This window comes from Puma concolor, chromosome B1 (genome assembly GCF_028749965.1).
Source record: "Puma concolor isolate L17-30 chromosome B1, mPumCon1.1.hap2, whole genome shotgun sequence".
Classification (NCBI taxonomy): Eukaryota; Metazoa; Chordata; class Mammalia; order Carnivora; family Felidae; genus Puma; species Puma concolor.
This window is the reverse complement of record NC_141670.1, coordinates 74,039,960-74,056,555: the sequence shown is the minus strand read 5'-3', so window position 1 is coordinate 74,056,555 and position 16,596 is coordinate 74,039,960. Positions and strand designations below refer to the sequence as shown.

The window sequence follows — 16,596 nt, the reverse complement described above, 5'->3', positions numbered from 1 at the left end:
GCTTCTAAAATTTCATACACATACAACTTATACAGTATCTGTCTTCTTTTGATTGGCATTATTTTTGTAGAATCAAATATTGAGTTCATTCCATTTTTGCTGTAGAGTATATTCTACTGAATGGACATACCACAATGTGTTGATACATTTTTCTATATGGACATTTGGATTGCTTTTAGTTTGAGGCTATTATGAATACAGCTGCTATAAACATCCATGTAACAGTGTTTGTGTGGACATATGTTTTCATTCCTCATGGGTAAACACATACAGTGAGTGTATGTTTAACTTTATAAAAAACTGTCCAACTATTTTCCAAAGTGATACTATACCATTTTACGTTCCTGCTAGCAACATATGAGAATTCTAGTTGCTCCATATCCACTGGTCTTCTTAATTTTAGTCATTCTAATGGATGTGTGGTAGTATCTCATTGTGGTTTTAATTTTAATTTCCCTGATGTCTGATGATGTGAGTCTTCTCGTGCTTATTGGCACAAGAAGAAAACTGAAAGGGAACATTTGAGAAGAACACAGGTGCTGACGTGGTGTCAGAGAGGAGCACACAGCAGGGATCATTAACTCAGATGCCTTCGGTAAAAGTAAGAGCATGGGCAAATGAAGAAGACAGATGGGTGGAAAAAGCAAGAGACTGTCTGATGTGCCTGAGGCACTCAGCTTCAACTCATTGCTGCCAGTAGGGAAGAGAAAACAGGCTTTAGGACGTTTTAAATTCTGGTCAAGAGAAGCTCAAAAATTCATATTTGTTTTCATGTGAAATCTCCCAATCCATAAATGTCAGAACATAACTTAATTTAGGGGAAAAACATAAGCCATCACATGGGTCGAACAAAACACAGCTGTGGCCTGACTACAATTCTGAGCCTGCTCATTTACCAACCCTGATAGAGAAGACAAATCTCTCCTTTTTGTTATCAGCCCTTCTGGCACCTAGACTGTGGTACTTCTTTTTCATCCAGGGACTTGTACTTAACACACTCGAAGACCAATCTTATCTTTCCACTAAATTGGACTTAATTCTGTGAGAGCACAGGAGGTTTCCTGCATATTTGTGTTCCATATATTTCTGCAACTCCAGATAAGTTTTGCCTCTAAAGTTTCATATACTTGAAAATCAGAGGGGCTGTTTTCTTACGCATAGCATGCCTTTTCGAGAATCAATCACATTGTTCCCTATATTAAAAGTTTGTCCCTTTGTACATAATAGGTGCCCAAAAAGTATGGGAAGAAAGGAGGTAATAGAAGAGACAGAGGAAGTAAGAGATGGAGATGCTCACTGAAGTGTTCTAGCCTGAGAGGCTAGAAGAATACCTCTCTGCCCACAGGACCCTTCTAAACCAACAGCAACTATGGGGAAAAAAAAAGGCATATATATATATATACATATATACACATACATATATATATATATATATGTGTATGTGTATATATGTATATATATATATATATATATATATATATATATATATATATATATATATGCCTCACTGCTATAACACAATATCTGATAGTGGAATTTGCAGTAGCTAAAAAAAAAAAAAAAAAAACACCTATTCTGGGCCTCTGCTGGGCCTCCTCATTGACTTCTACTGCGCAGGCCCCAGGGACCAAGCTTGAAAGCCATCTTGCTCAAAGGTACAGTAAAAACAATCCCTAAACCAGGCCAAATCAATAGATCTGCTTTTTTCTGGATACTAAAAAGGGTTTCACTAAAGAGAAGAGAAGAAAGAAAAGGCCCTGGAACAGATAATATATTCCCCAGGAGCCTTTTCAACACTTAACACTCAAAGAAAAATGCAGTGATCGCTATACATATTTAAGGAAACAAGTATATGACACTGTTCACGAAATTGAAAATTCATTGAAAAAAGACATAAAATAGAATTCATTATGGAGAAAGAATGGGAAAAGCAAAACTGGATATATTACTCTCTTTAAAAACATTATGTTTAACATAAACTGTGACAAAGTTTTAAAACCATTTTTTGAGGCTTCCAAGTGGTGGTTCGTTTCAAGCCGATTATGAAGTCATTTGGTGACAATGTAAAGGATTTTAATTAATCCTCGTGGCATCAAGTTGCTGCACATGTTGAGACTCTTTCAAGCTGCATCATAATCTGATACTTATTTTACTACATGTTAGGAGACGTATGACTAATATAAAAATGCCTTACATTTTCGGTAGGAATATGCCTTCCCAGTAGTGCAGTATGTTTTACTTTCGGTGCGTAATCACAATTCTGTGCTTACAATACAATTTAGTTTTTAAACACAGGAAATTTTATTTCAACTGGCTAGTTGTATATTCTTAAGAACGGCAGTAATAAGAGAAACGGTTATGTACAAAAAAAGACGTAAGTCTTGCTGACAGCCTTTTCTCTATGGGTTAGGATGCTTTAATTATATACCCGATTACAAAAGAAAACATGGAGATAGCTTACATGTAAAAGAACACAGATGAGCAAAGAACTGTAAATAAGAATCACAGATGGCTTCTCTTAGAAAAGGAACAATCCTATTTTTATTGCAAATAAAATGTTCATGATATCAAGTGAAATTGTAGCACACGAAGAATTTCATTCGATGAAAATATTTCAAAGTAGATGCTAACGTCAGCAAAAAGCTACAAATAGTTATATATGTTCTTCCTTGGATGAAGTTAAATTTGAGACTACCCCCAAAAAGAGGAAATAACTAATGGGCCTTGAATCCTTCTAAGTCTTGGCTTATTGTGCACATTTTAAGTAAAAGTCTTTCTCTGGACATCTAGAGAAGTTTTACAATTACTGCTCATTTCACACCAAGGTAGGAATGATAAAATGAAAACCAACACTGTACCTTTAAATCCCATCAGGCAACTGAAACATATAGAAAAATTTACATTTTCAGCTTTTATGAATTTCACTGTAAATGTAACATTGCATCAAAAGTGTAATACATTCCATGTTCTTGGTTTTTTTCTTTACAAAAATACAGTTAAAAAACTAATATCAGGGGTACATGGGTGGCTCAATCAGTTAAGCCTCCGACTTCGGCTCAGGTCATGATCTCTCGGTTCGCAAGTTCGAGCCCTGCATTGGGCTCTGGGCTGACAGCCCGGAGCCTGGAACCTGCTTCAGATTCTGTCTCTCCCTCTCTCTGCCCCTCCCCTGCTCACACTCTGTCTCTCTCTCTCTCTGTCTCAAAAATAAAATAAAAAATAAACATTAAAAAAAAACAAATACCATCTACAGCAGCAGTGAACTATCTATTCAAAAGCAGAATTATGGGGGTGGCTGGGTGGCTCAGTTAGTTAAGCGTCCAACTGGATTTCAGCTCAGGTCACAATCTCACAGTTCATGGGATTGAGCCCTGCATTAGCTCTGTGCTTACAGCGTGGAGCCTGCTTGGAATTCTCTTTGCTCTTCTCTTACTCGTGTGTATGTTCATGTGCACATGCTCTCTCTCTCAAAAATAAAGGGATTAGGGGGCGCCTGGGTGGCTCAGTTGGTTGAGCGTCTGACTTCAGCTCAGGTCATGATTTCACGGCTCATGAGTTCGAGCCCCCCATCAGGCTCTGGGCTGACAGCTCAGTGCCTGGAGCTTGCTTCTGATTCTGTGCCTCCCTCTCTCTCTGCCCCTAACCCACTTGCATTCTGTTTCTGTCTCTCTCAAAAATAAATAAACATTAAAAAAAATAAAATAAAGGGATTAAATATTTTTAAAAAATAGATAAAAGCAGAATTGTGTAACAATGTTATGTGAGTATAAAAATCAAAATTCGTGGAAATTTTTAGATGAAGTAACAATAAAAACATTTTATTCAGAGCTACCCATGAGTAAATAATTCTAGTTTTACTTTTGTCATTTCTAAGCAGTGCAAGCATTTTATTGATGACTGACTTGAGATTTTTTAAACATTTCGATGATTTTAAACTATCCAATATCTCTTAATCATCCAGCCACTGAAATACTGAACATATTTCAATCATTTAAGACAAAAAGTGGGAGTGACATCAGCAAGATGGCTGAATAGAAAGACCTAGACCTCATCCCTTATAGAGACATTGAATGAACAACAATAGTATATAGACCAAAAAACCTTCATGAAAACTCCAGGCCAGAAGGGAGTGGTAGGATATATTCAAAGGTCTGAAAGAAAAAAACCTGCCACCAAGAATACTATATCCAGCAAAACTGCCCTTTAGAGATGAGAAAGAAATAAAGATCTTCTCAGGTAAACAAAAGCTGAGAGAGCTCATCACCACTAAACCTACCTGACAAGAAAGACTGAATGTTTCCAGTTGCAATGAAAGGACATTAGATAGCAACATAAAAGCATATGAAAATATGAAGCTCTCTGGTAAAGGTAAATATACAAATACCAAATCTCATAACACTGTAATGGTGGTACATAGATCATTTTAATTCTGGTGTAAAGTTTAGAGATAAAAGCATAAGAAATCAGTATAACTATAAAACTATGTTAATGGATAAAAATACTAAAAGAGGTAATTTATGAAATCAGTAATGAAGTGGGAGGGAGAAGTAAAGGGACAGTTTTTTGTATGTGATTGAAATTAATTGTTACTGGTTTAAAATAGATTGTTAAAGCTATTAGATGTGTTATGTAATCCCTATGGTAACCACAAATAAATTATTTATAGATGAAATGCAAAAGGAAATAAGAAGGGACCCAAAACATGTCAGTACAAAAACTAATGAAATAAGGGAAGGTGGCAAGAGAAGAAAAGAACAAAATTAAAAACATACACAAAACAATTTTAAAAAACTTTAATGTTTTATTTTTGAGAGAGAGAGAGACAGAGAGACAGAGCATGAGTGGGGGAGGGGCAGAGAAAGAGGGAGACAGAGAATCCAAAGCAGACTCCAAAGCTGTCACAGCACAGAGCCCGGCGTGGGGCTTGAACCCACGAACCACGAGATCATGACCTGAGCTGAAGTCGGATGCTTCAGCGACTAAGCCACCCAGGTGCCCCTACATAAAACAGTATAAAAACGGCTGTATTGGGGCGCCTGGGTGGCGCAGTCGGTTAAGCGTCCGACTTCAGCCAGGTCACGATCTCGCGGTCCGTGAGTTCGAGCCCCGCGTCAGGCTCTGGGCTGATGGCTCGGAGCCTGGAGCCTGTTTCCGATTCTGTGTCTCCCTCTCTCGCTGCCCCTCCCCCGTTCATGCTCTGTCTCTCTCTGTCCCAAAAATAAATAAATAAACGTTGAAAAAAAAAAAAAAAACAAAAACAAAACAAAAAAAAAAAAAAAACGGCTGTATTAAGTCCTTCCTATCAGTAATTTTTAAAAATCTAGATGGATGAAACTCCTCAATCAAGACACATGGAATAGCTGAATGGATTAAAAAAACAAGATCCAAGTATATACTACCACCAAAAAACTCACTTTAGATATAAAGACAGGGATAGGCCACAAGTAGAAAGGTGGGAAAAGATATTCCATGCAAATAATATCCAAAAGAAAACAGGGGAGGTTATACTTACATCCGACAAAATAGAGTGCAAGCCAGAAACTGTCACGAGACAAATAAGGACACTACACAAAAAGTTCTATTCACCAGGAAGATAAAACAATTATAAATATATATGCACTTAACAGCAGAACACACATATATATGAAGAAAATACTGATGGAATTGAAGGGAGAAGCAGATAGTAACATAATAGTAGAAGATTTCAATACCTCACTTTAAATAATGGACAGATCAAACAGTTAGAAAATCAATGAAGAAATGAAGGACTTGAATAATATAGAAATTGGACCAAAGAGACATACATGGAACACTCTACCCAACAACAGCATAATACACACCCTCAAGTGTTTTATGTGTTCCCACTTGTTCCTCAAGTGCACATTCTCCAGGACAGATGACATGTTAGGGAACAACAGGAGTCGTAACAGATTTAAGAATATTAAAATCATACCAAGTATCTTTTCTAACTACAATGGAATGAAAGTAGAAATCAACAGCAAAGGAAAACTGGAATATTCACAGACACATGGAAATTAAATAACAACTCTTAAACAACTAGCAGGTCAAAGAAGAAATCTAAAGGATAATTAGATAATGTCTTGAAATAAATGAAACAAAAACACAATATACCAAAACATGGGCTGCAGCAAAAAACAATGCTGAAAGAATTTTACAGCAATAAATGCCTACATTAAAAAAAGAAGAAAGACTGCACATCAACAACCTAATTTACACCCCAACGGACTAGAAAATGGAACTAAAAGCAAAGTTAGCAGAAAGAAATAATAAATATTAGGACAGAAATAAGTGAAAACAGAAATAAGTGAAAAACAGTAAACAAACGAGGAAAAATCACTTAAAGTAAGTTTTTTTAAAAAAATCAGCAAAATTGGGGCACCTTGGTAGCTTAGTTAGTGAAGCACCTGATTTCTGCTCTGGTTATGATCTTGTGGTTCATGAGTTCGAGCACCGCATTGGGCTCCACGTGGACAGTGTGGAGACTGCTTGGGATTCTCTCTCTCCCTCTTTCTCTGCCCCTTCCCACTTGGGCTCTCTCTCTCTCTCTCTCTCTCTCTCTCTCTCTCTCTCTCAAAATAAATAAAATATAAAAAGTCAGCAAAATTGACAAATCCTTAGCCTAGACAAAAAAAGTAAAAAGACTCAAGTAACAAAAACTAGAAATGAAAGAGGAGATATTACAAGTGATGCCACAGAAATAAAAGGTATCATAAGAGACTATTATGAACAATGATACACCCAAATAAGATAACCTAGGAGAAAAGAACATATTTCTAGAAACACACACCCTACCAAAATTGAATTTACAGAAAGAAAAAAATCTGAACAGATGTATATATTACTAGTAAGAAGACTGAATCAATAATCAAAACCTCCCCATAAAGAGAACCAGATGGCTTCACTGGTGAAGTCTACCAAACATTTAAAGAAGAATTAACACCAATCATTCTCAAACTCTTCCAAAATATTGAAGACAACACTTCCAAACTTATTTTATGAGGCCAGCATTACTCTGATGCCAAAATCAGAGACACTACAAGAAATCTACCCCTGATGAATATAAATGCAAAGATCCTCAACAAAATACCAGCAAACCGAATTCAACAGCACATTAAAAGGATCACATGTCATAACAATGTGAGATTTATTCCTGGGATGCAATGATAGTTCAATGTATGAAAATCAATCAGTGTGATACACCACCTTAACAGAATAAAGAGTAAAAATCACATGATCATCTCAATACACACAGAAAAAACATTTGGCAAAATTCAACACACTCATGATAAACACACTCAATAAACTAGGAACAGAAGGAAATTACCATACATAATAAAGGCCATATAAGAAAAGTCCACAGCTCTAACATTCTTACTCAACAGTGAAATCGAAAAGCTTTTCAACTAAGAACAAGGCAAGAATGCCCACTCTCGCAACTTCTTTGCTACATATAGTACTGAAAGTCCTAGCCAAAGAAATCAGGCTTTGAACTTACAAGCATCAAAATCAGAAAACAAGAATAAAATGATCCTTGCTTTTAGATGACATGATCTATGTAGAACCTAATGTAGAAAACTCTATAGATTAAACACACACACACACACACACACACACTCACACACTAGTTAGAACTAATATATGAATTCAGCAAAGTTGTAGAATACAAAATCACTTGTGTTTCTATGCACTAACAATGCACAATCTGAAAAAAGAAATTCGGAAAACAATCCCGTTTACAATAGCATGAAAAAAATTGGGATAAATTTAACCAATGAGGTGAAAGTCTTATACACTAAAAACTATAAAACATTGCTAAAATAAATTATAGAAGACACAAATACATGGAAAGACATTCTGTAGCCACTCCATGAGGAGTGGAAGACTTAATGTTATTAAAATGTCTACACCACCCAAAACAATCTACAGAATCAGTGCAATCCATATCAAAATCTCAATGGCTTTTTTTTACAGAAACAGAAAAAAAGAATTTTAATATTCACATAGAATCTCAAATGCTTCCAAATAGCCAAAATAATCATGAGGGAAAAAACAACCAAACAGCAGAAGGTGTCACACTTACTAACTTCAATAGTGCAGAGCTAGAGTAATCAAAACAGTATGGTACTGGCCAGATATAGAGAGACGAATAGAACAGAACAAAGATTCCAGAAAGAAATCCCCATGCATATTTTCTTTTTTTTTAATGTTTATTTATTTAATTTCAGAGGAGAGCACAAGCAGGGGAGGGGAAGGAAGAGAGAGAGAGAGAGAGAGAGGGAGAGAGAGAATCCCAAGCAGGCTCCACTCTGTCAGCACGGAGCCCAGTGCGGGGCTCTAATTCACAAACCTTGAGATCATGACGCGAGCCAAAATCAAGAGTTGGAAGCTTAACCGACTGAGTGGCCCAGGTGTCCCAAAATGACCAACAGATTTTTAAAAGATGCTCAGTATCACTAATCATCAGGGAAATGCAAATCGAAACCACAAGGTATCACCTCACTTCAGTTAGGATGGGTGTTAGAAAACAAAAACAAAAGCAAAACAGAAAATAATGAGTGTTGGTGAGGATATGTAGAAATTGGAATCCTTGGACACTGCTGGTGGTGTTATAAAATGGTGTAGCCCCTATGGAACACAGTATGAAAGTTTCTCCAAAAATTAAAATTAAAGCTGTCATATATCCAGAAATCCCACCTGGGTGCATATATCCAAAGAGCTGAAAATAAGACATCAAAGGGATACCTGCATATCCATGTTCGCTGCAACATTTTTTATAACAGCCAAGAGATAGAAATAATCTAAATGTCCTTGGATGGATGAGGGGATAAAGAAATGTAGTGTATACATACAATAAAGCATTATTCAGCCTTTAACAAGAAGGAAATCCTGTCATAGGCACTGAGGAACCTTGATTTTGTGAATAAGCCAGTCACAAAAAGACAAATACTTCATTGACTCCACTTATACGAGGTATCTAAAGTAGCCACACCCTGAGCAGCAGAAGTAGAATGGCGGTTGCTAGAAGCTGGAGGGAAGGGAAAAAGTTGTTCAATGAGTATAATTTCCGTTTTGAAAGACGAAAATGTTCTAGAAATCCACTGCACAATGACGGGCCTATTGTTATCACTACCATACAGTGCACTTAAAAATGATTATTTACAATGGTAGATTTTCTGTTATGTGTCTCTTACCACAATTAGAAAAGGAAGAAAAATTGATTTTCCTCTTCCCATCATCAGAAATGACTGCACATATGTTACTAAAGCTTTCCAAAGAATTCACCCCTGGGATGAGACAAAGCATGGAAAATCTCAAAATAAATAATTTTCCAAAATTTGTGAACAGATGAAAACCATGTTTTGAAATGTAAATGCTATGCAATCTTGAACACATTTGCTTTTGTGAACACCTTAAGGAAATTAATAGAGGAAGCTATGAAAAGTGCTTATTGACCTCTTATGAGCTTTAGGAAAAGAGAGATGTGTCAGAAAACCAAGACAGAATTAATACATGAAACGAGAAGTCAACAAAATTGATGAAGTCTGAAATGTATTTTTAATGGGGTTACAGATTTTGGTGGCCAAAGTTTTTAAAGGGAAGATTATCTATAAATGGATGCACTGAATCATTTGAAATTCACTTATAACAACTTAGAGAAAGGCAGGTGTTAAAGTGACTCCCTGATGTTCCTACTACCTCTCTCATTTTGTGATTTACAGAAGACTGTATTTAAAGCATGAGCTTGAGAATTTTCAGTGTTGCTTCACTGTTGGATCAGAATCTCAAATCTTGTCTGCAGACCTGAGGCTGTTAATCTCCCCTCATTTTCCAATGATTCCCTGTCTAGTTTGCACCCCCAGGTTGATGACCAGACTCCAATTTCCCTTCGTTTTCAAGAGCTGTCCTTTTGCTCCTTTCCAGCTCCTGGGCATCCCTGAGCCAGCTAGAATCCAGAGCCTGCATATGTCCAGAAAGAAAGGTTGCACAATTTTTCAATACAAGTACTTCTCAACATTGGTGGTTAGATACCTGGCACATTTCCAATTACTTCAAGAAACAAAGCCAATGTCTTAAAAATCTTAAAAATATGTTTTACTTAGATTAAAGAAACGCCATCTAAGATGTTTTTAGCTGCCACATAATGAATACTGTAATCAAGTATTTTAATGATTCCATTTGATTGTCACAGCTTGAGGGAGATGCATTGCTGTCCTCAAAATATAAAAATCTGAAATCAGGGTTCAACATCCACAAATAATAGATGCTAATTGAAAACAAAAAGGAAAGAAAAGAAATCCTGATATTTCCAAGTGTTTTATTCCCGTTTTATACTCAAATATAAATGAGATTTCTCAGTAAACTTAACAGTGCTATAAATCGCAAATTCCAAATCTCTTCTGGCTTTCAAAAACAAAACAAAATGCCCCTCTGATCTTCAAGACTCTTCAAGCCACTGCCATGGTCCTTTGTTACCGTTCACAGCCAAGCCTTTGAAAACAGACTGAACTTCTCATCCCCGCTCGCTCTGCACCTCACTGGACCTTAGCTTCTAAAATAGTTCTAGTGACTTAGTTCACCCTAATGTTTCCGATCCTCCCTGAAGTTGCTAAATTTTATCTGGCTGCACATAATTCCTTGTAAGCAGCTGCAGTTGACTCTGGAGTGCATGTTGGTGGTCTCCATTCCTGGCCTCTATTCTCTGCCAAATCCTGAACTCTTTCACCAAGGTGGACCTACTCTACAGAACCTCCTTTCCGGATGCTCCTCATGTTGCTAATTGTGTCTTTTTCTCTTATTGTCTTATCCTTTATACTCGATGCATGGACTTATCTTTTCAGACATGCCTTCCTTTCTACTGTGTCCTTACCTCCTTGTATCAAGATGGCATCCTCAGACCATCCCCAGAAACACTCCCCTACCCCGTGAAGGAGAGGTTTTCTGAGTGCTGGGTAGCAGCCGACCACCTCATGCACTTCTGCACTGGGGACAGACCTCCAACTAAACTAGCTCTCACTTTTCCGTCCTTATCTTACTTAACCTCTGCTGCAAATTAGAAATTGTTGACCACTCCCTGCCTTTTGAACCCATCACCTTCCTGCTTCTCTAACACTACCTTCCCAGACTTTCGGTGATGCCCTGGCCAGCCCCTACACCTCAGTCTCTTTGGTAGATGCGTTACTTCAACCCTTGCAAAATACTGCTGTTACTTTGCATTTCTTCTAGGCCCTCTCTCTACCTCCACCTTTGGCTTGCATGCATAATTACATGGGAGTTTCTACCCATTCACAATGCCTGATGTACCTTCAAAAATCTCATCTAATTGCGTGGGGGTTGTGGATGTCTAGGTAGAGGTAATTTTTAAAAGCTCCTCAGGGGCGCCTGGGTGGCTCAGTCAGTTAAGCGACCAACTCTTGATGTTGGGTCAGGTCATGATCTCCCAATGATTGAGCCCTATGTGGGGCTCTGTGCAGAGCCTGCTTGGGATTGTCTCCCTCCCCTTCTCTCTCTCTCTCTCTGCCGCTCCTCTGCTTGTGCATGTTCTCTCTCTCTCTTTCTCTCTCAAAATAAATGAATAAACTTAAAAATAAATCAAATCAAATCAAATCAAATCAAATCAAATCTCCCCAGGTAACTTTGTGCTCATTCATCATGTGGATTACCACAGTACCCTCCTAACTTCCTAACTCAGATTTCTCCCCAGGCCTTCACAAGACTTCAAAGTCAGCTAGGTATAAAACCTGTTTTGTCACTGTTTCAACAATCTAAAGGTCATCAAGATCACACTGGAAAGCTCAAGAGAGCCTCTTCAACTGTTTAGGATTAATAAGCAATAACTTGTAACAACTTTCTGATTACAGTGTGGCTTCCTGTGTCCTTTCTCCTAGAAAGAGAGACCTGCTCATCCTGGCAGGACTGTTGTAATCCACATGGCAAATATAGTTTTTCATATACCTAAAAACTGACATTCTGGTCTGTGTATCAGTCTCCTTCATATTGGTTAATAAGTTCCAACCCTGGGGGAAGTAACTCCCTGGCTTGTTAATAAGATGAGGTGTTGAGCCTATAATGGCTGAGGCCCAGATGTGAGACTGGGGTTAATTTCCAAAGATGAAAGCTGCCTTTTGAGATGTTTATCTTGCTCTGAGACAGACTGACCTCATCGAAGGTACTCTTCTCTATCTCCTCCAGAGCTATCTTAGTCATAGGTAAGGTGATGAAATGCCATACTGGGCTAGTTAGATAGCACTCATTCCAATGAGTTTCATTCCAAATATGAGACTGGCCTTAAATAAAATGAAAAAGGGGTGACAGGTGATACATAATTACTTCCCCTTTTGTCATTATCATAAAAATGTATATGTTGGGCCCTGTTCCAAAATTATAGATGACACAGATTATGGGAACTCTTCCCATAACTTCCATAGTTATGGGAGCTTTGTCACCTTGGAAAGTATGATTGCTATCTTGTTTGGAGACAAAATGGAGTGGAATGGAATGGTAGGGCTTTAAAACCTGAAAGCATTTCACTGTTGTTATATTATTGCTGTGTAACAACTGGTTGCTCTGGTAAGAATTTATACCCAGTGAACTTTAAAGAATTCAATGAAAGATTTGAGACAGAAGGAGAATAGTAATAATAACAATTTAAAAAATGACTAGTACACTACATGACCTCATTTAATCCTTACAGTAGCCCTGTGAGGAAATCCTTATCATTTCCACTTTATAGGAGGAGAAGGACAGCTCATACACTGTGAGTGGAGAATGGTGGTGACCCACTCAGCTACACCAACTCCTATCACACCACACTCTACATACATGTGCCCAGTCTACCAAGAGTAAGAGCCAAAAGTTACTGGACCTACTGCCAAAGGACCAAAGAAGAAGGGGTTGCCCTCCAAACTATCAAGATCAGATGCGTTTATGATACAAAATTAAATATGCATAATTCACTAGTTAGAATGCCCCTGTACATCATCATGTTTTAATGTTATCTCAAGATTTTTAAGGTCTGAGTATTTACTTTCAAGCACCATATCGATACAGTTCATAATTTCATATTTTCCCCTCATGGTAACTAAAAGAAATGCATGAAGCTGAGAATAATCCACACTAGGGACTGTGACTACTGATTCATCTTCCTCAGGATACCCAAAGCATTGGGAGTGAAACAAGAAATAAATGGTGGCTTCCAGAAGGTCCACTGAAATTGTTGAATGGATTGAAACACCACAGGCAACCAAGTGGTTTATTTTTCACTTCAAAAAATTCAGGACAGTTATATTCCCTCTCATCTAGTTTGAAGAGGAACAGTGGCAAGTGTAAAGAGTGGGGAATCACTTGAATTTCAACTCTTTTTCTCATGTTGCTGTACGGGTGGTCTCTCTCTCTTATGGACAACTGGTATCCTGGAGAGTGACTCTTTCTGTGAATAAGTGAATACATCATGACCAACTCTTAAAGAGATTTTACCTACCAAAGAGTTGCTTTTAAATGGGAACTATATACTGAACTATATATCATTTTAAACAGTTGGTGTTACATTTAACATTATTCGTAGATGAATGCAATGTTAATCAAAACTCAAATCTGTGGGCTTGGCCAGAAAGAAATGTTAAACAAATATAAATACATTAGGGCTATTTGTTTTAACTTTTAATTTTCTTAAAAGAACATTTAAATGTTAAAATTAGTTTGGAGTGATGAAAATTTATGATAATACAACAAAGAATTTTCAAGATGTTAATTGATGCCTACTGATAGGATATTTGAGTAGCCCATGGAAAATTTAAGCTTCCAAAAGGGACATGTTTTTCATTTGAAAACAAAATGAAAAACTAAAGACATATTTGGGAGGAAATAATGCTGGAGCCTATAAAATGTTATTAAATAATTTATATCAAGGCCATTCTAGGACTAATCAATGGATTTACAGTCTTTTAAAACTACTGGAATTCTTGGGGCGCCTGGGTGGCTTAGTCGGTTGAGCCTCCGACTTTGGCTCAGGTCATGATCTCATGGTCTGCGAGTTCGAGCCCTGCGTCGGGCTCTGTGCTGACAGCTCAGAGCCTGGAGCCTGCTTCGGATTCTGTGTCTCCCTCTCTCTGACCCTCCCCCGTTCATGCTCTGGCTCTCTCTGTGTCAAAAATAAATAAACATTAAAACAAATTTAAAAAAAGATAAATAAAACTACTGGAATTCAAAGCAAAAAAAAAAAAAAATCACCTTCTGATGTCTATGATATGATCCAGCAGTCTGAACTGAATTCATGTCTAAGTAAAGCTTTGGCCGGCTTGAAATGTCAATCAATATGTTATGTACCTGGTCACTGTTTTTCACAGGAGGTTAGGAAATCCTGCTGAACCAGGTACAGGTTAGTTGCATCTAATCATACTCAATGGCCTACTTAACCGTCATCCTTCCCTTCTGTCTTTCTCCTTCCTGTTATATGCCCAATGTTTAGCTTCTCTCTCAATTTAGACTTTATGTCCTTCAAACATGTCATAGTTTACTCTTCATAATGAGGTCCCAACCCATTGCTTCAGGTGTCTTGAAATGTATACCTACCTGGATGTTTAATGGGTTCCATATGCTTGTCGTACTACCAGAAGTATTTCTAGTCTTTTTTATGTATAAGATTTAATAAATTGATTTTTAAAGTCTTAAGTTCTATTATAAAGATAACAGTTAAATTTATTCCAGTTATTCTAAATACAAGAGGACTAAGAAGGACAACTGTGATCAGAGGTCAAAGAAAACACAGTGATGCACATAGCAGGATGATGTCTTCCCATCATTAGCTTTTCTGACTGAATCTCAAACAGGAAGCCCACCTGCAGAGGCAAGAAAGTAATTTGGTCTTCACTGTCTTCTGTACTAACTTTTAATCTCAGGCCAGGTTACTCTTAACCATATCGATTAATCCCAATTGTGATGGCCGGGAGTAGACTGAAGGTGTACCGATTTGATGAGTTGCTGCCTGAGTGATGGGAAAACAGGTTAAAATCAAGATAGTTCCCTCCCATAATGGCTGCCTCTTATCCACAGAGTGAATCTGTGACATACAAATGAATGGCACATTGCAAAAATGAAAACAGGTGCAAAGTGTGCACCCCCATGGCAGTTTTCATTAGTGTTATTTTAATTCACTCCTGAATTCAACCATAAATATTGTATTTACTAATCCATAACTTAATTTCATACTGAACTGTTTTCTTTGGGGTACCTTGGATATTGATTTTTATTTTGGCTTAATCCTGCAAACAAATTGATCCTGGGTAAATTGAGAAAAGAATATTCTAACAATTAGGGAAAGCCCAGGCACATTACTTAATATTTAGAAATTTTATCCACTGATGTGAAAAAGTATAATAACAATGATGACTTCCATGCCAGTTCTTTTGAAGAATAATATATTTAATGCCTATTACTCTGAAGAATTTATACTGAATGTGAATGTTCACTAGTAGCGGTTGGAAACCTTATTATGTGAAAGATAACTGAAGGAATTAAAGAAGGGAAAACTACTTGAGTAAAAGCCAACATCCCCCTGTGGTCTACAAGGCCCCACGTGGTCTGGTCATCCTCCGACCTCATTTCCCATCGCTCTGGCCCTTGCTTACTCTGCTTCGTCACACAGTCCTCTTTGCTGTTCTTTGAACAAACCAGGCAGGCTCCCACTAGCTTCTTCCTTTTTTCTGAAATACCGTACCCCCAAATATACAAATGGCTGTCTCCTCTCCTTAGGTCTTTGTCCAAATGTGTCAGCTCAATGATGCCTGCCCTTACCTACTATTTAAAACTGCTGTTTGTCCCCCACCCAAGACCTCCTAATTCCTTCTTACCTTGCTCTGCTTTTTCTTTACTTGATAGCTCTTATCACCATCTAACATATACTATAGTTATTCATTATGTTCATTGACACTGCCTCAGTATCCCCGCTAGAATGTTATTAACCTCATGAGGACAAGTATTTAGGCCTTTTAGTTCACTAATATAGCCCAGTAGTAAGTACTGGGCATATAACACTCGATTAAAAAAAAAAAAAAAAAAAATTCAAGGAGGGCCACCTAAGTGGCTCAGTTGGTTGGGCATTTGACTCTTGGATTCAGCTCAGGTCATGATCCCAAGGTTGTAGGATCAAGTCCCACATCAGGGTCTGCACTGAGCATGGAGCCTACATAAGATTTTCTCTCTCTCCCTCTGCTCCTCTCCCCTGCTCATGCAATCTCTCTCTAATTAAAAAAGTAGTGGAAAGAGCAAATAAAATATCTGAAGAGTGACTGTGTACAGCAGAGGAGTGCTCCAGAGGGAAGAACTAGATTTATGGATAGACAGAAAGGAGGGAGAGCTAGGTTCAACGTGTGAATGACTTTCCAAATGAAGAGATTTTCCAACTTTGTCATGCAGTCAAATCACCCACAGAGCTCGTGAAAAACAATTCCTGAACCCCAAACTTAATGAAGCAGATCCTTCAGGGGTGGGTTACAGATCATTTGGTTCACACCCAATTTCAAGAACCACCCTTCTAAACTCTGAGTCACTGAAACATTCAAGTAGCAGCAGAAAGACCAA

The 16,596-nt window shown here is 37.7% G+C and overlaps 1 protein-coding gene across 1 annotated transcript in view; it reads right to left on the bottom strand.

Annotated features, from left to right (window-relative positions):
* Window positions 1–16,596, bottom strand: part of DCHS2 (dachsous cadherin-related 2) — a 246,661-nt gene that overhangs the window by 36,168 nt on the left and 193,897 nt on the right. The gene's annotated exons all lie outside the window — the stretch shown is intronic.